The sequence below is a fragment of the Agelaius phoeniceus genome, chromosome 6, assembly GCF_051311805.1.
Source record: "Agelaius phoeniceus isolate bAgePho1 chromosome 6, bAgePho1.hap1, whole genome shotgun sequence".
NCBI lineage: Eukaryota > Metazoa > Chordata > Aves > Passeriformes > Icteridae > Agelaius > Agelaius phoeniceus.
The window spans coordinates 36199545-36226767 of record NC_135270.1 but is presented as its reverse complement, the minus strand read 5'-3'; the positions used below and the strand labels follow the sequence as shown (position 1 = coordinate 36226767).

Here is a 27223-nt window from a genome sequence, read left to right as displayed (position 1 = left end):
ACCTCATGTGGTATTCTGAAGAAAGGGTCAAATTGCAGGGCCCCAAGTCAAGTAGAATGTGCTTAAGTTTTCTCTTTTTTTATTTTCTTTTTTTTTTTTTTAACATTTCACTTGTTTTGAAATTATACCTTTTGAGTATATACCTTTCTTCTTTCTCAGAGATAGCTCCTTGTTTTCAACTTAATTTTATTTTTAATTTTAAATAGCAAAGACCAAAATTATTAGGTGCTCTTGGGCAAGAATTAGTTTTAAAATCAGATTGAAGAGAAAGCAAAAGGAAGATGATATAGTGACAGAGAATTTTTAGTTTAAAATCTTCCTTTTTGTGTTTTATAAGATTTCTTATTTCTTTCATTGACTTGTGGGCACATAATACACAAAATCCCTTGTGCCAATGATTAGAATTCAGATTGCAGAAAAGAGAACAAATATCCACCCTCATTAGTTCACCACTGCTACTGCTCACACAGACAGGGTCAGTTTTGGGAGCCAAGTTAAAAAACCCTTGTTGCGGTTTTAAGAAAAACCCTTGTTGGGTAATGGAGCCACAATGACATTGTTGCTGGTTCTTAGATATCTCCCTTCCTCTCTCAACAGAAAAATAGTACCTTTTCATTACAGTTTAAAAATAGAGCTATCTAGTCAGTTAGTGTTACAGACTCCCATGCCATAGTTTTTAAGATCCATTAAGTCCTGATACTTTTGCTTAAGTCTGTGAGATCCTATTTTTTCTGTGCTGGAATTTCTCTCATCCTTATCAATTTTATGCTGACAATGTTTAAAGCTGTACTACTGATGATTTACTGCACCATTACAAAGACAAGAATTAGGTTTCAGAGAGATTCCTCATCTGTTAGCACAGAACTATCACACAGTAGCCATAATTTTGATTAATTCAATAAAATACACAAGATCTTCATTAGATGGTGCAGATCCTTTGGAGTAAATAAAAGTAAATTGTAATTTGATGTCAACTGGTCTAGCTCCATTTCCAGCAACAGACTTATCCTTGTTTATAGCAGTTGAAAATTTAGCTTACTGTTCTGGCACAAACAAACGTTATTATTTTGTACCACTTTTATTTTTAGGTTGTTGTTGAATCTCTTGTAGGTTGCTCAGAAGTTTCTACCTATTTAATCTATCTGCTTTGCTTGCTGTGAGTCTGTTCCTCAAAAAATGTCTAAGGCAGGGCAGCAGCCCACACATAAGCACAAGCGAGACAGAAGGAGAAGGAGTGAAAACAAGAAGTCAGTGGAGCACTGCCAAGTTTCACTAGTTGAGGATCTGCTCTGAAACATTTTCAGTGCTTCTTTCAGTCTTGCTAATGCTGGTATGTAGCTTGAGTCTTTGGTTTGAGTCCTTTGGGAAATACACTAGCAATAAGAATAGAAAAGCAATTTAGGTGGCATCTTTGATCATCATTGCTGTCAATCAACCCAGGGCTTGGCATTAACATATGCTCTTCAGAGAAAAAACTAATCTACTCCATTTGGTAACAATTAGAAACATTAATATGACAGAAAACGAGACTGAAAACCTGAACTTTTTTTTTCCTTGGAAGCCTGTAGAATGATAGGAAAATATTTTTAAAATACAGTTTTCATTTTCAGCTTCCAGGAGTAACACTAATGTTAGTGAAATGGTCTATGTTATTTTATTTAAAGAAAATCTGATTTCCAGATTAGATTTCCAGTTTTTAGAGTTGTTTTATTTTAAATTTTAAGCTAATGTAGTAAGAGAAAAGAAATGGAAATAAAAATAAACCAATAATACTCTACAATAAACCTATACTTTAGTTTTCAGTTCACTGTTTCTACATATTTTCATGTTTTGACTCCCTTCATCCAGAGTCAGATTGAGAAAATTTCTCTAAATCTCTATTTTCTTCCAGAAATGAAAAAAAAATTCATATCTAGTTCTGAGTAGTCACTTTATAATTTTTAAGGCTGAAAAACAATCTCTATTGTCAAAGGGCCTAAAAACTAGAAATTGTAGACACCAAAAGAAAAATAATTTATTTTATAATTTTTTCCTCTGATTGTATATGTATATGTCTTCAGTTCAGACACTGATCTATCTGCATTAATCTTTAAGCATTCTTAAAACTACAATTTCTTTCAGATACACACACACACAACAATGCTGTGTGTTATGACATAGATGACTTAACCATATAAAACAAGGATATTCAATTGCTTCACTAATAAGAAAACTGCAAGAAAGCCAGTTCTGAGTTTAACTGAGTTTCTCTTTTAGTCAGAGATTCTCCAGAAACCTTGTACCATGAAAAAAAGGGGAAGCTAATCAGAATCATTATTCATATATATTTTGAAATACATGTGCTTGTTTTTTCCACAGTTAAACAAAATAAGTGTTAAACAAAATAAGAAGATGGTTAATAAAAAGAGTGACTGTTTCATTATCACTTCCAATAGTTTCACACTTGGATGAAAATTATTGAGATAGTTTATACTTTAAGTGTACTTTTTCTGTGAAAACTTAGAAGAAAAAAAATCCTATGACTATACAACTGGTCAGAATGAAATAATTTGAAATTCTATGCTGAAAAACAAGCATTTCACACAAACATAAAAGTTGCTATCACTTTACCTATCTTTAGTTTTTACGTAATTGTAAGTAGATACTTAGAGGAACAAACAAAGACATAAATAATCCAATCTCTAGAAATTTAGCTGATTGTGGCTGGGAAAAGTATTTTTACTTGGAACTGGTAATCATCAGAACAAATTATTGAGAGAGTGCACCACAATCTACAATCTTGCAAGCAAGACAGTGTACTTCTTTGGAAGATACGCTGTAGGTAGAGAGAAATATGGGAAGCATGCTGGGATCTGCTCTGCAGGAAATCCAACAGGATAGTCAAAGCAGTCTCTTCTGAGTTTAATTCTGAGAAACTGCGAGTCACACTTTATTCCCCCCAATTGACAATTCTTGTATCTCACAGTTAGAGACTTTTGTGTTATACTATTTCCATGGCAGAATAAAATTGAAAGTGTTGCATGACACGTACTAAACAGAATGTGTTAAGATGTCTGTCTTAGTTACCCAGAAAAAAAATCTGGAGTAACTCAAGAATTTGGCTCATTGATTCAAGACTTTACACTTACCAAAATGTAAGGCAAGTGTAACAGAAGAAGTATCAAAGTCACTTGGAGTTAATCTGTTTTAGGTAAACTGATACAATGTTGTTAAATCGTGTTTATAAAAGCCCACAAAGGGCTTAAGAGAACTGGTACAGAGAACTTAAAAACATACACTGTGGTTTTTTTTTTTAATGAGTCAGAAGAAGAGCTGTCCTTTCTAAATATTCTTTTACTTCCAACTGCCTAGCCTAGTGCCTACTGACGTGATGCAGAGACTTGGCAGAGAATAAATATTTTTTAAAACTTACTCATTAACACCTTGGGCCCATCCATCAGCATGATTGACATCAAGAGACAATGCAATTTTTTTTTTTTTTAATAGGACACAACATGTACAAAAGGCTTTCTGTGGGCTAATGAGGCACACCTGACAGATGTGTGAGTCATTTGACACAATGGGTGGTATTCATGAACACCATCACCTTGCAATCAACTCAGTATAACATTCCTTCTTATTTTTTGAATCCCCTTTTCTTTAAAATAAAAAGAATTTAGGAACAACTGCACAGGATTCAAAGCAAAGTAATTTATATGCTCCATCCCTGAGATGCTACTAATAATGATGTTCATGACATTATCTGAAATTTTATTAGGAAAATAATAAGAACTTCCTGAACTGTGTCTAAGAGATAGACTTCATGTGTTCCATGCCATGCACTTTATATTATTGCACCAAATGAATCCAGTAAAGACTAATTGGCATGAGTGAGTAACATAGCAGTGCAATAAAGATAACTTGTCACCTTTTGCTCATCTGCTCAATGTTGTCTCCAAAGGGTAATAGGTTTCATTATATCCTGCTGTATTTCATGAAGATTCAGCAGGCAAATTATGCAAAAGTGAGAGAATCACGACGGGTTTTAAAGTAGCATTACTGTTACAAAAGAGGAAAACCAACAAAATGCCTGAAAGAAGGTATGTCCTGGTTGAAAAAAAGGTCTATTAAATAGGCACCATGACTCTGGAAGCTTTTAGGAATTGAATCTGTCTTTTAAGTGATCTGGCAGTCTTTTGCCAAATATTTCAGAAGATTCCTTTGCCTATCTATAGTAACGAGGTTGGCTGTATTCTGTGACTTACCCTGTGAACTCAGGCCACGCAAGTCAGCCTGATCCATATTCATATTCATCATGTGTGTCAAGCCCTGCTTCTCATCCTCCATCATGTACTTTCTGTACTTTTTTTGGTGGTGCTTGTAGCTCTACATAATGAATCTTGATCCAAACAGTGGCATGTTTTCTCTTATGCTGTATCTCTGAGATGAAGCAGTTACCTTCTGCATAGGTTACAAACCCACTTCCTTCTGATGACCTAAGCACTAGGCATAGGTAGCCACAGTTAATTTTGAAGGACTGAGCTCTCTTCTGCTGTGGGTGATGAAATTCGGATAGGATATATGGTTACCCAGAGCACTCATTTATATTTGAGGCAATTGAGGGTTGAGAATTAATAGCTTGTAAGAAAGACTGGAGACCAGATGACATTGTGAATTATTTAGCTATCATTCTTGCAAAACATTGAAGTGGGGTCTGGTGCCTGCTGTGTTCTCAGAGATACTGATGAACTGTTTTATCAATCTACAAAATCAAAAAGCATCCCTGTAGGTGATATGACCCTTACAGTCCAAGAAGGCTATGAAAATTAGGAAAGATATTTATTGTCACATAAAACTAGTTTGAGAAAAACAGTGTAAGTAGGATGACAGAAAAATGGTGTTTTATTTAGCACAGTTTTCTAGCAGTCAGAACCACAGGTGCAGAAGAACAGTAATATAGGCAAAAATACAAAATTACTACAGCAGCCCTGAAAATGGAAGACCACCTCAATGGTTACAGTATCCACAGTTTCATCTTCCCTCTGGGTCTCGTTTCCCTTTTTACGTCTCCAAGTAGGTGCTGAGCAATCCAGGCATGGAATGAAGGGTGAATGCCTAGATCTGTAAGATTTCTTAGCTGTTTAATTTCTAGTTCCAGTGCCTATAATATCGGCAGGCTGTAATAGAATTTCAGGAATGCTTGAGGGAAAATTTTTATGCAGAAGTCTTAATAGTTAATTTAGTAGCCAGGGAAGATTCAACAAGATAAGAGGCATGTGAACTTTGTTCCCAGAGGATCAGCACAGTGATTCCTGATAGGTCTCCCATTGAAAGCAGCAGATGCATTTGTTTCTACAAAAATTAGGCCTTTGAACTTCAAATTTGCTTGTTGACACTATAAAAAAATTCAGTACTTAATCCTATGGCATCTTCTACTGAAAAAGTCTAGGTTTTGCTGTTCCCCCTTGCTTCCTGCCCTGCCAGAAGGTTTCTCTGCAGCAGTTCCTCCCAGAGTCACAGTGACACAGGGTCTCCCATGCTTCTTTTCAGCATTTCAGGCTTAAGTTTTAGTCTTCTCTTTTTAGCCCTTATCTGCTGGACAGCTGGTCTCATTTAGATGTCTGTAATGGGAAGTATACAGAGTCCATTCAATATTTCTATTTCTTGGTGTTTCATAAATGTATGTGCAGGAGGATTTGAGAAGCCTGGTGATTATCCAAACAAATAAGGGGACATTCTAAATTATGCAGATGATATGCTGAAATCTCATCTAGAGCTAATCTCAACAATTAGGTTCCTTGAAAATGGAAAGGATACAGAAGGGGATAAATTTTATGTCAGAACTCATTCTGATGCTCCAGAACCTGGAAGGGTACTGGAGCTGATTCTGTCACATGATGTTCTTTTTGTGTTTGTTTCCAGGGTCCAGTTGTTGTTTGATTGCATTAACTGTTCATATCCACTTCAAAAAATAAACAAGAACAGAGCTTTCACAGCATTGCAAGAGAGAACAAGGCCTAAAGCTGAACATCCGAACGATTGAAGATAACATTTTTGGCTTGTCCATAGTTCCTTCTAGCAAGATGTTACTAACCACAGGGCACCATCCTGTGTGCAGGGAATGACAGTGGCACTGGTATTAGGAAGATGGTGTTTCTCAGCTTACTTCAAATCACATTGACTACTCTTTTGTTAAAAGCTTCAGAAAGATGTGAGATAACTTTTTTTAGAGATTGATGTGTGAGAAAGAACAGAGTAAGAGGGATCAGCTGTGACTGAATTTGGTACAGTTAGAGGTGGAGAAGCTAGGGCTTGGACTTTTTAGCAGTGAAACCAGACCTTTAAAGCCTCATGTTGTTTTTGGCAGACATTCTTCTCCTCCCCATCTTATTTACACTCCCTGCTCACGTCGGCTTCTTTTTGCAGCATGTTATTTGCAGAGCAGAGCTTCTTTACACTTCTTTCTGCCAGCTTCCAGATGATCATGAGCCACAGAACAGTCACCCAGAAACCTGTCACCACTGGAATGGTGCACCAGAATGGAGAATAAGGAGTTGGACCGCAAACCCTCTACAACAGGCTGTGGAAGAGGCTGAGTCAGCCCCTTGCTCAAAAGGCCATTATAGCAGTCAGTTGCTGATCTGCTTGCCATGTGTGATAGCACATTGCTGCTAAAATGGCATATTGGCCCCAATCCTGAAAAGCTTTCAGACATGTATGCATTCAGTGAGATAAAGAACTATAGAGAGATGCCTATGTTTTCTATAAGGACGTCATATTGGTAAAAAAAGGATAGGTGCCGTGATCTCAAAGTATTTTGTGGTACAAAAGTATGAGCAAGAATAGTAATGCACATATACATGATTTGCACACACACACTCTCACACACACACACGTATATACACACATATGTACATTACATCTCTGTATGAATGGCATTACCATGGGGATAATGAGACCCACAAATAGCATAGTTAACCATTTTAACTTACTATTTTTGTGTCTTTCATTCCTGAACTGCCAGGGAGTAGATTGCTATATCCTCAAATTTATCTTTGAAAATCGTCTCAAAATAACTTCTCTGTGAAACTCATTTGACAGGGTTACTTACGTGATCACCTCTTTATCAATCCACTGAGGATGAGAGTTAGTTCTAGACTTTAAACTAGCAGGGCTAGTTCTTTAGCTCAGCCTGTAGCAGTTTATGCTCTCAACTCTCAAAATTATTTAGCACTGAGGACACTGTGCAAAACTCTTATAACTGTAAGAATTTTTATTCTGCATCTGACTGAGAGTGTGACATTAAATTTCATACAATATCATATACTTCACACTGCTTACTATACAGCAACACATATGGAGAAAGATTGGGAACTTGAGACTCCTTGCAGCTCCATGAGCACACTAACCATACTGTACTGCTGTTGCAGTCTTTGCTGTCAATGTGAATCAGGAATGCCAGTGATAGACTTATACAACTACAATGTCTGAGCTACATAAATATAAATGAATTGCATATAGGGACGTCTATCTGCTGTGCATCTATCTATATTTTGTATATAGATATGTATGTATATTTATCTGTGAAAATAATTTCATGTTACCAGTTTAATAGTATTTTCCTTCAACGAATCCAATGCGTAAATACTAATGGTACGTTGCATGGTATGTCAAAACTGTTCAGTGAAAAAGAGGGAATTTTGAAAGTAGAAATTGACTTTAGAAATCCTGTTTTTTTAGCTGATTAATCTGATAACTCTTAAGTTTTGGTTGGAGTAAGCAGTGTTTCCTGGTGAAGAGGGATCATATGGGTTTTTACCTCATTAATGCCTTAATACCAGCTGATGCAGTATGTACTTTGCAGGCCATGGTTTTTTTTTGCAATTCTGTGATTTTACAGCTGGTACACTACTAGCTATCTGCCTTCCCACACTGAGTCCAGTTTGTCCATCTTCTGACATCTTGGTATATATACAACACAATACTTGTTCTCTGAGGAATTTAACAAAGCTGTTTCTAAGACAGTAGGTGCTCCTGGTGCTCAGGAGTTAGTAATTTTGAATATGGCTGGGTTCATTGCCTAGAAAATATGGCAGGAAGTTCTGAGTAAAATTTTTTTCCTCCAGGTGAACTCTTCAATGCTTTTTCAAAACATCCAGATCCTTATGCTTTAGAATTTCTTCAAAGACAGACAGCCTTTTTTCTGCTGACTGATGTTCAATATGCCCAGCTATTGGGTAGAAAAAACCCTACTCTGGCAAGTCACTGAGTGGGTCTTTGTGCAGGTCTATAGTAGGCTGGTACCTCATGAGGAGTGGAAAACCTATCAGCCTACCAATGGCACTGTCAGTTCAGCTAAACAGCTGCCATAATTTTCCCACTTTCCATCAGGTGGAGGTTTAACAATGTTTATTGAAGAAACCAAAGCTTTGAGAACACTAAAAGCTTTAATTCTTTTTCTCCAACCAACAGTGTGGTTTATGGTGCTGAGGACAAACTTGGAATCATGTGCTCTCACCTAACTCACCTTGTCTGCATCACTGGTGTTTTAACAAAATTGGTTCTGCATCCCCTCTTCTATCAGAACCTATATTCCCTGAAGTGAACCTGGATTTGGGCCATCCTCTGCAGCAGAAGGGCTGTAAGGGGGAGTAGTGTAATTACTACAAGCCTCTGCTTTGTCCTGACACAGTTATGTCCACTGGCAGGAACTCACAACTTCTGAACTCACAAACTACAAAGAAACCTGAGGTGACAGAATCAGCAAAGACTGCACCTTGAAGTTATATCATGTGGTGCATCAAGCATGCTTCAACCCACAATCAGAGTGGCATTATTCTGTTACCCTTATCCCAAAGCAACTACCTAACATTCAAGTTGTGACTCTTGCTGATTCATTTGCAAAATCATAGCCACAAAATGATTAATTGTTGCTAATATTTAATTCTAATTGTAGCTACTTATTTTTGTGCTTTAAAATAAAAAAGCAAAGCTTTTTTTCCTAAGCAGATATTTTTATTAGTATTAAATAAAATTTAGTTTGAAAACTAAGACAGGCATTGCTTGATCAAAGTTACAATCATCTATGCTAATTGATTGTAATGTGCATCCCCTTTTCTCTAGTATGGAAAAGATATCTACAAAGCTCTGTTCCTGAGGAAGAGGAGGCAATGTTGAATAGGAGCACCTTATTATCAAAGGAAAGTTTTTGATGACACAAACTGTTGCTTTTCATATGTCTTTTTTTTATGAGTGAGTATATGTTGGCTTCATTTACATGAAACTAAAGATCTTGCACTTCCTTGGAGTGGAAAAGCAAAACACATTTATAAAATTACAGCATGGGTAGAAATAAATAAAAAACCGAGAAAAAAGAAATAGGTTTCATCAGAAACAGAGGAACGTGGACTTTCGTAAGTATAGTCTTAGCATTTAAAGTTTGGGAAGAGATTTCGCGGGTAAAGCACGGATTAGGAGAGGAGAGCTCGAACCGTGCTCGCTGCCCGGCCCGCGGGGCGCACGCTGCAATTTCAGCTGCAGCCACGAGATGGCGCTGCGAGCCCTCACACGGCGCCTCGGCCCCATCGGCCCCGGCCCCGGCACGGCACGGCACGGCACGGCCTCGGCCCGGCCTGGCCCCGGCACGGCCCGGCCCCGGCACGGCCCGGCCCCGGCTCTGCGAGCCCTTCTCGCGCAACGCCGAAAATCAGGCGCCGAGGAGAGGAAACACGAGTGAACAATGTGCATAGTTTCCTTTGGCGGATGAGTAGCATTTGGCCGCTGCTGAGCCGAGGTGCGGTACGGGCCGTGCCCAGGCACTCGGTGGAGGACACGGGCACGACCCCGCCCGTTTGGGCCCGGGACCCCCGGCACAGCTCCCGTCCCGGAGCACCAGAGCGAAAGCGCTCCTCCAGAGTGCTTCCCATGCCGTGTGGCGGCTGCCGGGAAAACGGCGAGCCCTGACAGCAGCAAGTTTGCCCCACCGGTACGGCTCGAATCATGCCGACACCTCAGGGCCGGAACCGGCGCCAGGCGGGCGCTGCGGGAGTGCCTGAGCCCAGCTGCGGGGGGACCGAGCCCTCAGCAGCCTCCGGCCCGGGCCCGGGGATTCAGCCCGTGCAGCGGCAAACTTGCCATTGCCTCTGAGTGCATTGCCTCTGCTGCACCGCGCTCTGCCAACCCGCGGAGATACATCCCCAGTGAAAACTGCTTGGTAGCCATCAATGGGGACGGGGGTGCCGAATTCAATGGCTAAAGGAGCGTGCCTGTATCGGGAAATTTAACCTTCAAGCACCACTTCCTCACCTCGTGCACTTGGATTGATTCTACCTTTTGTCTGCCGCGTCTGTCGCAGTGCACAGACGCCGTTCAGGGCAGAGCCTGGCTGCTGTTTATTGTGTCTGCACAGTATTTACACAACACCGGACGCACTTGCTGCTTTCACATGGTTAAAATATTCAGTAATACAGACAAGACCAATGGACAAAACTAAATTGAAATAATTAGGTCTGTGCATTTGTATTAACGGTGGCTGTTGACTAATTGTGTTCCTTGAAAGTGAAACTTATGGAACACAAATTTAGTAATTTTATTTGGCAATTCCAGCTCTTTTTTTAAAAAGGTCTGTGTGTACATCCAAGCTATTCCATCCTCTGGAAATGTGGTGAGTGCTTATATAATGTTTCAGTACCTGAGTTCAGAGGGAGAAATGTCTCAGTGAAGGTCAATATACTGGTGTAAATGAAAGTCATGTCAAGCATGAATGTAGAGAAACCCAATTTTTATTATGAAATCCCCTTCTCTTCCTCATACGTCCAGGTTCTGGATTTTTTTTGAAGATGTGTCTTTCCAAAATTAAGAGATTAGGGTAGTTGTCTGTGGAGCTGCTTGGAAAACAAAACCATTGTTTTTTATCACGTGAGTCGTTTCAGTGAAAACAATAAAATGAAATCTGGATGAGACATTTTGTTCTTTTCTGGCTAAGCAGTCTGGATGAGTTCTGAGAAACAATGCTTAAGAAAAGGCATTGCAGCACTCACACGTATTACCTCTGATGTTGTTTTCCTCAGGGGTTCTAGAGGTATTTGAATTATGAATTATCCATCCTAATTCATTTCCTTTAGAGCCAAATAATTTATTCTGAATAATCATTCTTGTCCTGAATGTATATGCCTACTCCTACATATCCACACATGTAGTTTTTACAATCTTCCTAGCAGAAGAGGCTAAAGAACTTAAGCAAACATGTGTGAGTAGGAGGCATCAATTATTAGATGAAGCGGTTGAGTTCAGAGTACAAGTAATTGTGTAGAAACATCCATTCTTATGAGAGTTTGATGACACACTGAGCCTGACTAGTGAAAAACATTTTAAAGTAATTTATTTTCTCTCTTTGCATGATAAATATTTATTTCAAGGCTCTGCTTATAGTGGGAGGCCTGTACTACCTTGGGTCTACCACTGATGAGGAGACTGACTGTTAGCTGTTGTTGAGCTGGCAATAGAGTACAGGAGACTTAGAAGAGCTGAATTTATTTCATACATTTATAAAATTCTAATTTTTGAAGGTTTTTTTTTTTTAAATTTTTATGAGTGCATGTACATTATAGAAAACTCATGAAAGTAGGGAAAGGTGTTCAAAGGAAATCAGAACTATGCCACAGCAGGAAGAAGTATTTTTGTTACAAATATTATAATAAGATTTAATAATAATTTGTGATCTGTAATTGCTGGAACAAGAATTTCTGAATTCAGCAGTCACAGATTCTAAAGACTTGAGCTATGCCCGGCTTATGGGATGGAGACAAAATGATCCTCAAGGAGTACAGTCTACAAGTGGTAATTTGCAGGGGTGTCCAGAAGCCTGCTTTCTGATGCCCCAGAGACGGGGTTATCAACAATAATCAGATCCCCATCAGGCTTGTGAAGAAGTGGTACCTGTCTATTGAGTTGATGTTAGAATGCTTATATGAAAAGCTTTTTGTTCAGATCCCATATGTGTTCAGTCTTGGGCATTGTTGTTCGGATTCTCATTCTCTCTTCATTCCCTTCAGATTCTTTTGGGTGCCCTGGAGCGATGCAGGGAACAGGGCTCCTAGTATCAGGTGAGTGCATTAGAATAGTCAGCTCTCTTGCCTCAGGCCCTGCAGCAGGAGCAGGAGCTGCAGCTGGATGTCCTCTCCCCACCTCTCTTTTGATGTGGTAGGATTCCATGACACAGCCAGTTCCCACCTGCTTTTATAACAAGCAGCCTTCAGCCTTGTTTGCAGCAGCAAACAATGAGCTATCCTGCTCCCTGTAAAATCATTGCCCTGTGTGCCACCTGGCTCATTCTTAACACCAGGCTGTGTCTGCAAGGGGAGAGAGTGGAGTGGGGTCAGGACACCCACCCACTGGTACCCTCAACTAAAATGTTTCCTGGGACTGCTGCCCTGGAAGAAAATTGTGTAAGGTTGCACCTACTGCTGGGAAGGGTCTCTCCTCTCTGGGACAGAGGACTACACGAACTGGAAGCATTTCATTTGATGCATCTGTACCACTGTTGGAGCATGCTTGTTGCATGCCAGCAGCAGAAGTCTTAACCAAACCTGAAAGAAGTTTAACCCTCAGTCTAGTCACCTAGTGAGAAACTCCATCTGCTGAAACTTCATAGGCTTCAATAGTGAAGATCAAACCTTTGTGTTACAACTGAAATTTTATTTACTCAATCACTAGTTTTCTTAGAGTTAATGTAAAAATCACTGTTTCAGTAAAGAAGACTTTTCTGGGTTTCTACTTAACTACTAATCTTCAGCAGCACTTCAATATCTGACAGGAGGAGTGTTTGATGTTAATTATATTTTGATGAGTGCATAATCATGTAAAAATTTGCTTTTATGCACAGTCTCCTATGTGAGTTTATGTTTTTGAAATATGAACATAAGCAAGGAAGAAAATAAAACTTTATAGTCTTCAGAGTTATAATCTGATTGTCATAGAACAAAGTACCTTGTCATTTCCCACTACATGGCTCTTCCATATAACTCTACCTTTGCAGCATTTACTGTGTTATACTTGATTGAGTATATTACTACAAAGTGTTATTTATCCAGCCTAACATTTGTTCCAAGAAGAAAAGGTAAATATTATGGGCTGAACTCCATTTTAGATTCTTATAAACATAGCTCTCAGAAATGTAAGCCTGAACTCAAACATTTGTGACATCAGTGGCCTCTGAAGCAAAACAGAAATGGATTCTGGATCCAGCAAGAGGAGTAAAGTTGGGCTTCTATTCTTAGAGTTTCTGTCCTTACTAAGCTGCCACTTCAAACATCCAGGTCTGGAGGAGATGTAATGAGCTGAATTTGCTTCCTCAGCTGGAATGGCTTTGGCACATATATCTGAAGACCTGTTTAGCTGCGAGGGAGCTAACCAATGGTTGAGATTATACGTCTGTCAGTTAAATCAAAGATCCCAAGGCTAAGTGCAGCATTCAGAGGCAACACGTAGGCCCATGAATTTTATGGAAGACAGTGTCTAGACACCGATAAGCAGCTCTCTTGCATCCACATGCTATAAAACTGTATGTAATTGTTCCCATTTTAGTAGCAGCTTTCAGAAAATTACTGTTAGGAATATGGAAGAAATGTTTTATACCAGTGGCCTTAAAATTGTACTATAGAGATCTAATTTTGTTTTCCAGTCATTTATGCCAGGAAAGTAAAGAGTATCTATTTTAAGATAAAAGAATGCAATATATAGGAAAAAGACACTTTTCCTTACAAAACAAATAATTGATTTGCAAAACCCATGGACATGCTATTCTTTTGTAAATACAAAGAAGATCTTAATGCTTATTTTTATAATTTTTTTACTCTTTGTGTATTTTCTGACTTCAAATGTTTTAACAGATATCATGGGAGAAACAAGAGCTATCTACATGTCTGTGTATGTGCCATTCAGCCAGCAGTATGTGCATAATTTTTTCTAATTGCATGGTTTTATTCTCAAAATTGTAAAATATTACAGAGAAATTATAAGCCTGCAAGTAATTTACAGCCATCTCATTTCTGGCTTATACGTTCCTAAACAATTTTTTCTGGCACAGATGGTAACATCGTAACTTCAGATCTCATTGCCATCCATTGCTGTGGCTGCTCCTGGGTGTGGGAAGAGGTGATGATTAGCTAAGACAAAACTTGCTGTTCACAACATCTTGAAATTTTGTTTTTATTGATGATAAAAATGGCTTTCAAATTAACTGCAGATTTTAATGGGAAATTGCCTGGCTCTGTCAAGGTTTTATTTTATTCTTTTAAGTCAACTCTGCATGCAGTCATATAACTGATGTTTCTAGTGATATATATTTCTTTTGTTTTCATGCTTATACACATTAAGGATATGAGAAAGTCACAAATGCAAGACAGCAGACAAAACTTGGAAGAATCTGTAAACAGCATCATTCTTTGAAAGCACAAACCATCTATATTAGATACTATTGTTGCATTTCAGCCTTTCCATGCAATTATTTATTTTTCTGAGACATTTTCAATGGATTTTGAGTCCACAGGAAGCACATGGATATCTTTCTCCATTCAGCTACTAAAAGGATCATTGCGTTTCAGCCCATTTACAATGTATTCCTTGCCTTAGTCACTGAGCTTATTTTAGGAAAGAACACAGGAAAATTGGGTATTTATCATGCTCCCAAAATTAAATTGATTTAAGCAGGGTTTTGCTACTTTGGTTTTTTAGTTTTACTTTGAATTGGATATGGATCATTTATGTTGTAGAAGCTGAAAACACACAGGAAGACCAAAAGGGCTTGCAAGTGGAATAAATCAGAAATGCGAACGTTGGAACTTGTATCAAACCTCACATGTTGAGATTTTTTATTTCAACTGTTCTCTCTCACTTGAGGTATTTGCTTTTCATTTCTCCAATTGTATTGGCCCTTCAGTGACTTCGCAGCATGCTTCCCACCGCCTTGACTAAGGAATGAATTTTGTGGCTGTTTACATTAATATGTGTTGTAAGGTAAATCTATCCTCTATGTTCCCATTTATGTCATGTTGAAATGAGAAGAATTCTGAAAGATCTTATATCTTGGAACATCAGGAATATCAGCTATTACCTTTCCAAGTGATTTTGCAGTAGTGCAGAAATGTCCAGATTGGAGCATTTGAAAGTCAGGAGCAACTTTGGTATATGTTCCCTTTTAATTTTTGTGTGAATTCAGTAGCCTAAAACCTCTGGCCATTCAACTGAGCAGTTGGCTCAGCTCTGGCCTTAAGCATCTGACAGAGTTAATTTGCTTTCAGTGCCTTTAATTCATGGTCCTTAAGCTGTTATTTTCCAAAGCTTTTGTCAACTCTTTATACCTAAAAATATCAAACTCTAAAAGGCTTGCTATGATCATATTTCCATGAAATCTAATGAATGATAGGAGTATGCCAGTGATTTTCCACATTGGTTAACCATTTAAATGTTTGATGGTGTTTTCCACAGATATTCTTCCCTTTGCTTCTTTACATGTGTTCTGGTTTGATTGACTTAGTGACTTAAGTTTACTGTCTTTGCCAGCCTCCTCATCTGAGATGTTCTTGAATTCTTCATAGAATCCTAGAATGGTTTGTATTGGAAGGGACATTAAAGGTCATCTAGTTCCCACCCCTTCACATGCAATTCCTTTCCCAGTCTGTTCTGCTAGGGGGAACATGACCAGCTGCCAGTCACTCTTATGTGGTAGCTCCTTCTTTAATTGTCAGGTATTCTGTGTGCTCGGGTAAGAGCCGTTCTAGCTGGGATTTGGTAGGACAATGTGTGAGTAGTATGGAACCCTTAACTTCTCTGGAGGTGAGAACTTCTGGAGGTGAAGTCCATGTGAAATCCATGTTACCTGAGTAGGAGCTTCTGCTTTCAAATGCACGTGGTATGTATCAATAGAATTTCTCTGATTTTTGCAGTGGGAATTCTGATTACTCTTTTTAGGCTTTAGAATTACATTACATCTAGACACAAGACATATCAATCTCTCAAAGTTTCACTAATATGTAATGTACTTCTGTTGGTTCTGTTCCAGATTTGTCAGCAATCTGGCTTTGATTTAGGCAAGTCAAGTTTCAGGGTATTGCCATGCATGTGTCTTGAAGTGCAGCCCTGCTCTTTTACAGGCGAGACTCAAGGTCTATCTATCAAAGCAGCTCTTGGGCTTTTTTTTTGGAACACATCTGTGAGATCTGTGAGATACCTCTCACTGCAGATATGAAACAAATGTGGCTGCCCCTGCAGCGTGCTGAGAGTGGAGTATTGCTGTGCATGTTAAGGCCCTGAAACTCTGCAAGACAGAACGCTACTGACAAACTTTGTAGTTAGAGTCTGAAAAAGATCGTGATACTAATGTAATGGAGTCATTAATCTTTAGAATGCCATTTTCTGAAAACTAAGTTTAGGGCTCCTGTAGTATGTGGGACTACTAAATCTGCAGTATTTTTGACCGGGAATAAAACCCTGATCCTTCTTCATTCTGTTATTTATTAAATACAATATTTTGCAATAGCTTGGAAGCTTACTTCAAACTATAATTTGGAAGACTAAGAAAATTTGCTTATGTGGCTAATATCTAAATAGAGCTGGTACTATTCTGACAAATGACTGCCTTTTTTTCCCTTCAATTACTATTTATTGAAACCAGACTTTAATGCCCACATTCAGTGTTGATAAACTTCCCAACATAAGGAGTTGTTAGAAAACAAAGTTTTTAATTGTCAAAATACCTGCAATTTTATAATTAAGGAAATTTGAAGCGGTTTAATTAAAAAATTAGTTTTTATTTAATTTAGACTAAACAAAAGTTTAAAAGAGAAAAAATGTATCTGACCAAAGTATATTAATTTTGCCTAGAGAATACTTTTTATGTGTATAGATAATTGCTCATGCAGATATTGAGATTTTCACTGTCATTTTATTTGAGAGAGTGATATTTTTTGAATTCCTCAAATGTTCATGGATCTTCTATCTCTGCTATGTATCTCTACAAACACCATTTCACTGTAAAGTACAGGCAGGTATGTCATCCCTCCTGCTCATAACAGACAAGGATCACTGACAACTATGTTTGAAATGGGGGCCCTCTGCTACAGTGGAATAGTAATGAGAAGGGTTTGCTGAAAAATATTTCACATGGACACGGTGTGGGAGTAAGTTATTCAGCTAAAGTGTAGCTTCAGCTCTTGGTCACTTCAGTGAAACTGCTTGTGGAGGGTTACTTAATGAAATTTTCTCTGGCAACTTGTGAGAAATGCTTCTCTACTGATGGACAAACCAGACTCTGGGCAAATCTGGAACACCTTGGATCTGGTAGAAGTATCTCTACTCAGTAACATCCAACATTTAAAAATTTCAAACTGATTCTCTTGAATGAAAAAAGTTCTGAGCTCATTACTAAACTCATGGGCCATTTTGCTTGCTTTCTGAAGATTTCAGACTAAAGTACAGTTTGGCTTAAGAGCACTGATTTTTCAATTACTTTATCATCTATCTTTGAAACTATAACCAAAGTGATGCCCTTGAGCATCTTGCTGCGCTCTTGGACTTGCTCATGACTTAAGTCCTCTATGTTTTCTTTTTCTGAATGGTACTGGCTGACCTTGTTTTAGCATGAATTTTATGTTATCCTCTGGAAAGTTTCTGATATACTGATAAACAAAGGATATGCAACATTTCTGCTTGAGACTGTCTATCTTATATCCAAATCCTTGTCCTCTTCATTCCATTTTCCCTAAACAGATTTTATTTTTATTTTGTCTCCCATTTTTCCTTATGAAGAACTTTTGAAGAAAACCTCAGTGTTTTTAGTTTACATGATTAAAGTTCTCAGGTAGTTTTTCACTCAGATGTTATTTCTGCAACAAGCTTTAATAAGAAAATAAGAGATGTCTTCTGTAAGAAAATAAGAGACGTCATCTGAGAATGTCATGTAGGGAAAATAGAAATGAACCTGTGATCAGGTTCCGGCTCAAGCTCCCAGTGCTCAGTGTGGGAGCTGTTGCTCTTACACATATTGTGCTGCTGCAGAAGTGGGAGGAGATGAAACTTCTGCCATTTCTGTGGCATCACTCAGCAAGGTGTAAATGAAATATGAAAGAAACACTTTCAGCCCACTCAATGCACAGACAGACAAAAAGATAGTGTTTTGTATTTGCTGCTGTGATATGCTATTTTTTGTAGTATTAACCTTACAGAGTGCCAGAATGCTTCGTAAGATTTACAACCTTAGGTCAAAAGGAAAATGATTTCTTGTTAGGTCTCCTTCTTTTTCTCTCTTTCCATCAACATGCTGCTGCATGTCAAAGCTGGTTTTGCAGAGCAGAGCAGGAGTGAGGTGAACAGACTGACAGAAGGATCCTGTTCTGAGAGAAAGAAATTGTGTGTCAGTAGGTACAGTTTGCAATGAGCTTCAGGGTAAAAATGATAAAAATCTGAACAATGAATGCAGTTTCAGATTCAGAAATGCTTGCTGACTTCATTTTATTGAGTTGCAGATCATCTGGGTGATTTGGAGGGAAGGAGCCATAGGTGGTAAAGCATCCATGCTGTGTTTAAATTCATTAGCACTGGGGAGTCTGTGTTGCTAGGTAGCTCATTTGGTGTGACCGTCTTTGGATGCAAATGTTTTTCAGCCCAGTTTTGCCTCTAAGTCTTGCCCTCACAGCTTAACAAATCACTACCTAGATCTTTGTGGTAGCCTGCTTACTATTTTTAAGCCATAAACCAGACTCCTGGCAGTCCCCTTTTTATTTGGCTGGGAATGTTCAGTGGTTGGATCTTCTGAATTAGCTCCTAAGCTGGTGTAAATAATGTGGCTTCACTGATGTCAGTAATAATATCAGGCCAGTTTACACTAGTTGAAATTCTGCCCTTCAGACGCAAGTCAGCACCTAATCTCCATGGCATTCACACAGAGGCATGTATTTCCCTCTGTTTTTCTAATCCTTGTGTGTCCTTTGAAGAGCTCTGTGATTTGTGCTGAAAATAGTGCTGAGAAATAGGATGAAGTGACATGAATAGTGGTTTGAAATGCTGGACATCTGAAACCCTGACTTGTTCTGACTGAGACCTCTGTGTGACAGCACAGTTATTTCACTCTTGGTGCCTACACTCTTCTCGTCACTCTTCCCATTGTAGAGAAGGGTGGGGATAAAGCCAGCAAAGGTTGAGTTGCTGCAGTAAGAGAGGCTGCAGTATAGATCAGTGGATAACATCTCAAAAAAGCCTCGCTATGTTCAGAGAGACACATCCAGTAACGCCTCTGTGAACCAGCACAAACTGAAAAATGCAGCAGCCTGCAAACTGCTCGGCTACTGCACTGCCGTGTGAAGGAGGGGTTGTGTGTGGTTGGACTTCTGAGCACAGTGGGGGTCTCTCTCCTCTGGTTACAGTGAGCACAGAGACAGCAGGGATCCGTGCCATGATCTTTCTACAAGGCTGCACAGGAGCAAAGACAACGTGCGGGAAACACGAATTTAGGCTGATTCAGCCTATAGATCTAAGAACCCTGGAAAGACAGGATAAAGTCTAGCAGAAGAGGTTTATATAAATGCCATTCTGGCTAAAGCAGGGAGCATAGTAATAAGAAATTACAATTTGCTCCATCCTGTAACACTTGCCAATGATGAAATGTTCATAGGGAAGAGTTTGTGATAAGAAATCAAACCAGCAAGATTCAAAGAGAACCAGATGCCTTTGTAAAGGCATGAAGGCAATTGGGTCATTTAAACATGCTACAGGCTGTTTTGGCATATGGAGAAGGCCACAATAGTGCTCATGTAATACTTGTATTAAATCTTAAGAAGGCCAAAGAGCTTTTGGTGCAAGAAGTTAATGTCACCTACATTGTAAAAAGCTGCAACACTATTGGATGAACAAAAATTTGAAAGACCATTTGAAAATGGCTTTTCAGGGGCCATTGGTCTGGTTGGTGGAGCTATACATCTCCCATAAAGCAATTTAGTACTTAATTTGTGGTGTGACTATTATAGACAGAATTTTCTGTTTCTGCCCTTTAATGAATTCTAAGTAAAAGAAAGCTTCCTTATTATTACAAATTGAGAGGATAGTAGGAACAGGACTTGCACTGCTGCAACTGAAAGTCAGATAGAGGAACAGTGCATTAGATGGGTTAATAAAATCTCAGCCTAATCAGATAATAGACACTACAATATAAATTGCTTTTCTCTAGAATAAACTGTGAAAGCATGTTTTAAATATACTACATATGGGATCAGGCAAGGGCAGGACTTATTATTCTGTCTGTATCAGATTGATCATAAAGGTATTGCTATATTATAATGTTATTATAATATACAAATGCTGATCAGATGTGCATTTTAAAATAATGCCATGTTGTTCTGCTAAGCAAATTCCAAAATTATAAATTATTTACATAAAGATGGGTCCTTGATGATCTTACTTTTTTATTTTAGATTGTAAAGCATGTTTACATACCCAAGACATATATGTTCATTCATTTAATTTATGTCTGACTACATTATTTGAGAATTGTCTGTGATATTATTACAGACAATTTAACTCAAAGTATTCATTTTGGTTTCTAATGAAAACCAGCATTGTGACTTTATTCTAAGGAAAAGGATGGATAAGAAACAGAAGCAGTTGGAAACAGCTGAATTTTGTAATATATTTGTTGCTGTTATTAGATTTATTTATATTTTTTCTATAATTTTTTTCCTATACTTTTTGTTTATTTTTTTATTTTCTGAAGAAATATAACAGGTGGTAAAAAACCAAACAAAACCACAGAAGATTTGGTATCGTATTAGTGAACTATCAGGTAGAAAATGCAGTTTAATGTAGAAAAATGTTAAACAATTCATGTGGGAGGAAGGGATCGGTGTAAGGGATCTGTATTAAATATGCAGTCATCCAGAATACCGATTAGGAAAGAGATGAAATAGTTATGGAGAAATGACTGCAAACATGAATTCCGACGCATTGTAGCATTAAGCATTTTGAACAATATATCAGGGAAGAGAAGGCAACATAGCTATCATAGAAGCTGGATTGAAATTTCATTCAAAACAGGATTTCAGTTTCTTGCATTTTTTCCTCAGTGGATGAAAAACAAGAAAAATAATTGCTCAAAGCAATTTTTCATATCACTGAAATATTTCTTTTAACATTTGCATGGAAATGTCTGTTTTTTCAGAATCTACTCTCTCAAAAGGTACTGCTTTACAAAGAAAAAAAAAAAAAGCCAAACCAGAAATTCCAGCTATACAGATGCACACATCATTTACAGATGGAGGAGTATTGATGCTGCCTTAAGCTTATACTCCCGTTAAACTGAAATGTAATGCAGAGAATACTGCATTTAGTGATTAACTCCTTACATCTAAACTGCTGGAATGGTCAAGAAATCATTTCTGGTTTTCAGTTCTCTCAGCCTGTTTTTCTGCCCAGCAGCTTCTTTACCGAGATCACAGGTAACCAGGAGAGCCTGCTGGATTGCAGGGGGTGCCAAGTTAAGCTCTTGGGTATATTTGAGTGATGTGTTAGTCCTGTTAGCTGTTTCCAGATTCATGCTTTTATTGGTAGTGCTGCAGAATATGGTCAAGTGCTGTCCAGGTATTCATTTGCCCTGCTTCCTCAGATTCTCGTAATGCAAAATATTTTTTTCATGTTTCTGCATCATCTATACCTATACTTCTCCAATATTCAGATTTAAAAGCCTTTTGTGTTGTCTCAAGGCTTTTTTCTATTGAACTAGAAACTGGAGTGTGCTGCATTAGCACGGGGCAGCGTGTGTGTGTCTGTCTCTGCTTGTGCAGCCTGTGTGAGACCCTGCCAGGAACAAGGCAGGACCACAGCACTGCTAGGCACTTCTCTCCCAGGACAATGCCCCATTGTCATGCCAGGCTAAGAGCTGCTGTACTGTCTGCATACCCCATGAGAAGTCAGTGGCTGGAGATGGAGTGTGTCTGTGACAGTTACTCCTGTTCGCAGTGTGGTATTTCAGCATTATCCTAATTTACATGGGCAATTTAATTAGACAGGGACTGGGCATCCATGCCTTCCTGACAGCACTGCAAGAAAGACATGATGCCCAAAAAGAGAGGTGAGCTTCAGCAGAATATGTTATGCAGAAGCATGATGTCATGGGTGTTTTAATGCATCACTGCACAAGAACAGAAGGTTACCTGGCAGCTATGGTGGCAGGGCTGAATATATTGTGCCAAAACAACTGACACAACAGGGCTCTCTTGCCATTCAGAAGAATCACATTTTGGCAGGGTTGTATGATGTGGTCCATACATGTATCAGAATCTCTATACCTGTAATCTCTGTACTATTATATCACTGCCATTTAGTCTTATCTTTGAAATGACAGAAATTTACATCAAATGGATGCTGCATGCCATCTATCTCATCAGCATCCTGCACAGCTAGATTGGAGCAGGTGACCACAGAGTCTGGCTTTATTTTCAAATACATGCTTATTTATGCAAATATATGCTTATGAAGAACAGGGAGAAGAAACATATTATCTGCTTTAAAAAAAGTCACTGCAGAGATCCTCACTCAGTACTCTTTGCCTGACTTCGTGTAGAGGCCAGAGACCAGCAGATGGCAATCTCCTCCTGTCTCAGGAAGAGCAGCGTTTTACTGCGGGGCCCTTGTACGCATCTTCCCTCCGCTTATTGCAGTTTACTTGAAGGGCAAAAAGACCTGGAAAACGTAGGCAGCCTTTGTTAAGCACAGAATGTCATAATATGGCAAAGCAAAAGTGAATTTCTACGTTATGCAAATCCTAGCTGCTGGTATCTGAGAAAGAAAAAGCAAGCTAACCTAATAGAATGAATGTGTATTAGTCTTTTTCATTTTGAAATACAGGACACAGGGATATTTTACAGCATCACTCTATTCCTCCTGTGTGCTGCTAATCTTTTAATACACACTTTAGAAAAAAAGAGAATTGTTGATTTCCCTGTACCCTACATTTCCCTTTTCCCCTCAGTGTTTAAAATGGGAAGAAATAACGTGATCTTCAGCTGACTTCAAAAGGAGTCAAGGAACAAAAGAAAGGCATTTTTCTTCCTATAGTGACAAATTTGCCATGCTAGAGTAATGTGTCCAAGCAGCAGTGTGAGTCTAGTTTAGCATTTGAATTGGAAAATGGATGGTATTACAGGTATTGTTGTGTAATTTTTGTACACATTTTTTATTGCAGAGGAGAAGATTAATGCTGCTAATTTCAGTCATGTGAAACTCTGAGCTGATAAAGGAATGGGATTTTTTTTTTAAAGAAATATTAGTAGCAGAAAAAGGAATACTCCTATCTTGTGTTGGAAATAATTTTGTCAGCAATCTCCCCATATTGCTTTAAATGAGTCTGCATTATTTTATGAAGTATCATACTGCAAGCATTTGATCATCCATAACATAATGATGTAATGATGGAAAAGAAGACTAAATTAATATTCTGGATATTCTGACGCTGATAATAATATGAGAAAGTATCTCTGGGAATGTAGGATTTTCTGTACTATCCTTAAATGTAATTCTTGATATGCTGTCCCTCTGGTACCCTCTGCAGTAGATTGCAGTCCTGCTGTACCATATTTGTTACATATTACTGCTTAGCTGAGTGGCATGGGCATCCCTTCATGAAGAGTGTTCATGAAACAGCAAAAGGTAGCCTGTGTCAGTGCCTTGTCCTGTAGGACAAGATGGAGGGGGAAGTACTATGTTAACTGTGCAAGGACTGGAGGGAAAGCAATGCTCTCACTGTGGAGCAGGGCACCTGAAATTGCTGTGATCATGCACCTCAGGATAGCTGAGGCAGGGGGAGCTGGCTTAAAGTATTACAGCCAGGGCTGGTTCCTGTGCTTTGTTTTAATTTATGGAAAGGATTTTCATCTGATTATGTCAATACCCTATGATCTGTAAAAGGTTATGAGAAATAATGACTATAAGCAGACACTCCACTATGTACAGCTTACTCCAGCTTACAGGTCCCCCTACCTTTTACAGGCAGTCAACTTTTCTTTGTATAAGAAAACCAGATGGGGAGGAATCCAAAATGCTCTGAGCAACGTTGTGTTTTGAGCAAAAGGTAGACTAATGGACATGCCATAACAGAAGAAAAAAAACTGGCTTATATTAAAATGGGTGAAAAGAAAAGAAAAGAAAAGAAAAGAAAAGAAAAGAAAAGAAAAGAAAAGAAAAAAGAAATAGACTGTTTCAGGATAGAAGGAATTGATTTATGAAGAAAATTTATAAAATCTTAAATTTTTTAAATGATAAGGGATAAAAGTGGTTGAGTACATGCAAATATAGTTCTGAAAATATAGGCTCATTAGCACAACAAATATTGCTGGAATTATTTTTCATGATAAAAAGAACATCTCTAGCGATTATATTAAATAGGAAAACAGAAGTTAAAATCTCCTTTTATGCAAAAACCTTTATGTTGTAAGCCATCTTCCAAAGGAAATAATATACTTCCACTGCTTGGAACAGCTAAATATTCATTGTATAATATAAGATGGGGATATATAAGCATTTTCCATCTCCATCTTGTGTGCTTAAATGACAAAAAAACATGCTACTTACAATTTCTTCTCATCCAGAGTGAACTGAATGTTTGTTTACACTATGGTGGCAGAATGAGAGAATTATTTTCAGTACCTACAGTCAAAATTTGTCACGATACCTACATTTGGTACCTCAGTAACACGTCATCTGTGGAGGACAGGTATATGTCCTTTTAAAGGTGATTAAAGGTGCACAAATAAAGCAACAGCTAGCCTTGATTTAAATGGTCTCAATCACTCTTCAGAAGGATGATATTTTTTCTTTTAAATTTCCTTACTGTTTATATGGTGAACTTGCACTCCTCTGAAGCCTACCCTAGAGTCTTAAAATTATAGGTAGCACCTCACTATATATCTGAATATATGTGTGTGCTTTTGAAGCATTTGACTGCTTTTCCAGAGACAGCCATGTACTTTTGTTTTATTCAAAATCAGTAAACAAGGCTACAATTCAAAATTCTCTTTTTCCTCAGTATTTGGGATGATTTTACACCATGCTGCGTTCATGTAAATGACTACAGAAAATGCAAAGACTAAAAAGAAAAAAAGTTGGCTTATTTTTCTTGACAACTGTGGATTCTTTTAAAGCTGTGATTTGTGTTCTTTTTTATATCTTAAGCAGGGACTGAGAAATCTGAGGCTACCATACTGGCTTTAGGGCTGTCACTGGACTTAACTGCTACATGGGTTTTCATCAGCCTTATTCAAAAATTTCTGGAATGCTGCTTAGAATGAAGCTTCTAGCTTCTGTCAAAGAACTAGGGATGGCAGCACATGTCTTTCTGGTACCCTAATCACTTTTGGATTGCAGCTCACAGTGATGAAAGTTTGCCCAGTAATATTAAACTAGTGTAAGGATCGTTTCTTTCTGTCAGTCCTGCCACAGATGTTGTGACATAAATGTTACCAGAGGACTTTTGGGAGGATTTCCTTTCTTGAACATTAGGCCCAGAATAAAATGCTTCCATTGTCTTTGACATTTCCAGAAGAACTCTCAGAACCTCAGTCCCTCTTGGTTTTGTATCACACCCACAGTTTTGTGGGACTGCCATTCAGGTAGGGATATTCTGGTGCAGCAAAATAAATTAATTTTTTAGGTGGTATTGTTTTACTGAAGAATTTCTTAATGTTAAATATATACTTAAAAGAGAATGGAAGGATTTTTATAAAGTGGAGGAAATAAAATATTTACTGTGAAAATAGAACAGTGTTGGACTTTTGTACCTGAATTTTAATCCTTGTTTGTACTTTTTGTTTTTGCAGTAGGAAATAATTTTGATTTTTGTTTTGTTTTCTTGGTTTTACTTGAATTTCTTTCCAGTAAAACAGTGTAACCCATGGTGGTGCTCCCAGTGAGAATCAAACTCTCAGAAGCCATGATGTTATGCTCAAAATCTCTTTTCATGGGTAAAGGGAAAATGCACCTGAGGTAGGCATATACATAGCTATATAAAAAGCCAAAAAGTCTTTAGGCAAGTGAAATTTAGTATTGAATAATAGTTAGTCCAGATGTAGCTATTATAATAAAAGCAGGGATAATAAGGGAAAAATGTCTGCATGCACTTTCTATCCAGTTGCTGATGTCATACTCACCTTTCCTCTTCTCCTCTGGTCCTTATGTCAGTGTTTTCATTCTGGTGAGGAGGTTAACAATGAGTTGTCAGAACTTGAAGTCCATCACTGAGAGGTGTGATGTTCATGATAATGATTTCTTCTTCACTTGAGGATTCACTTGTATCTTTTTATATTTTCGCTAACATGCTTGTACATCTTGGTTCTGTGTTGGTCTGCAGATCCATGCTAATCACAATTTACCACACTTGGTACTTTTTATGTGTTTTAGATAGTATTTCCTTATATTTTGAGCTACCACTAAGCTTAGTTTTGTCCATCTCTAGGTCTGCATTTCTTTAATGGACTACTGAGAAATTGTTTACAGCTGTGCAGCCTCCAGACCCAGTCTGTGCCCCTTTTTTAGTCCCATTCTTGTTCTCCTCCACATCGTGTTCTTTGTCTTTGCCTCTTAAGACCTCTGCATGGCAGGCTTGTATTTCCTATGTTACATTATTATGCTAGGTTTGTAAAGATATGGTGATATCATAAAAAAGTTATCAAAAATGAAACAAATCAACTATAGAGAATAGACAAATAAAAATACTGCTCTTACTGCTAAAGCTAGTGTCTTGATGTAACCCCAGATGACAACTAAATACCCTGTAGCTGCTTGCTCACTACTCCTTTTCCCACACTTCACATAAAACCCATGGGTTGAAATAAGAATAATTTGATAATTTGACATCTGAAATAAAGTAGAATATGATAGTAAAAATGATAATAAAAAGAAGAGGGAGAGAAAGGAGTAAAATTCAAGAAAAAGTAATGTACATTACAATTGCTCACCATCCACTGACCAATGCTGGCCCTGTCCCAAAGCAGTGATCAGCACTTCCTGGCCAATTCTCCCCACTTTATATGGTGGGCTTAATCTGTGGTGTGGAATATGCCTTTAGCCAGTTTGGGTTGAGGTGTCCTGGACATGCTCCCTCCCAGCTTCTTGTGTACCTCCTCAAGTGACAGAGCATGGGAAACTGAAAAATCCTTGACTTTAGGTAAGCATTGCTTAAAAACTGAAACATCAGTGTGTTATCAAC

The 27223-nt window shown here is 38.2% G+C and overlaps 1 long non-coding RNA gene across 1 annotated transcript in view; it reads left to right on the top strand.

The window, feature by feature from the left end:
* Window positions 1–9579: 9579 nt before the first annotated feature.
* Window positions 9580–27223, top strand: part of LOC143694370 (uncharacterized) — a 119344-nt gene continuing 101700 nt past the window's right edge. Inside the window, exons 1-2 of the long non-coding RNA XR_013182828.1 lie at window positions 9580–10642; window positions 12033–12083. This is a non-coding gene — a long non-coding RNA (uncharacterized LOC143694370). The remainder of the gene's footprint in view (window positions 10643–12032; window positions 12084–27223) is intronic.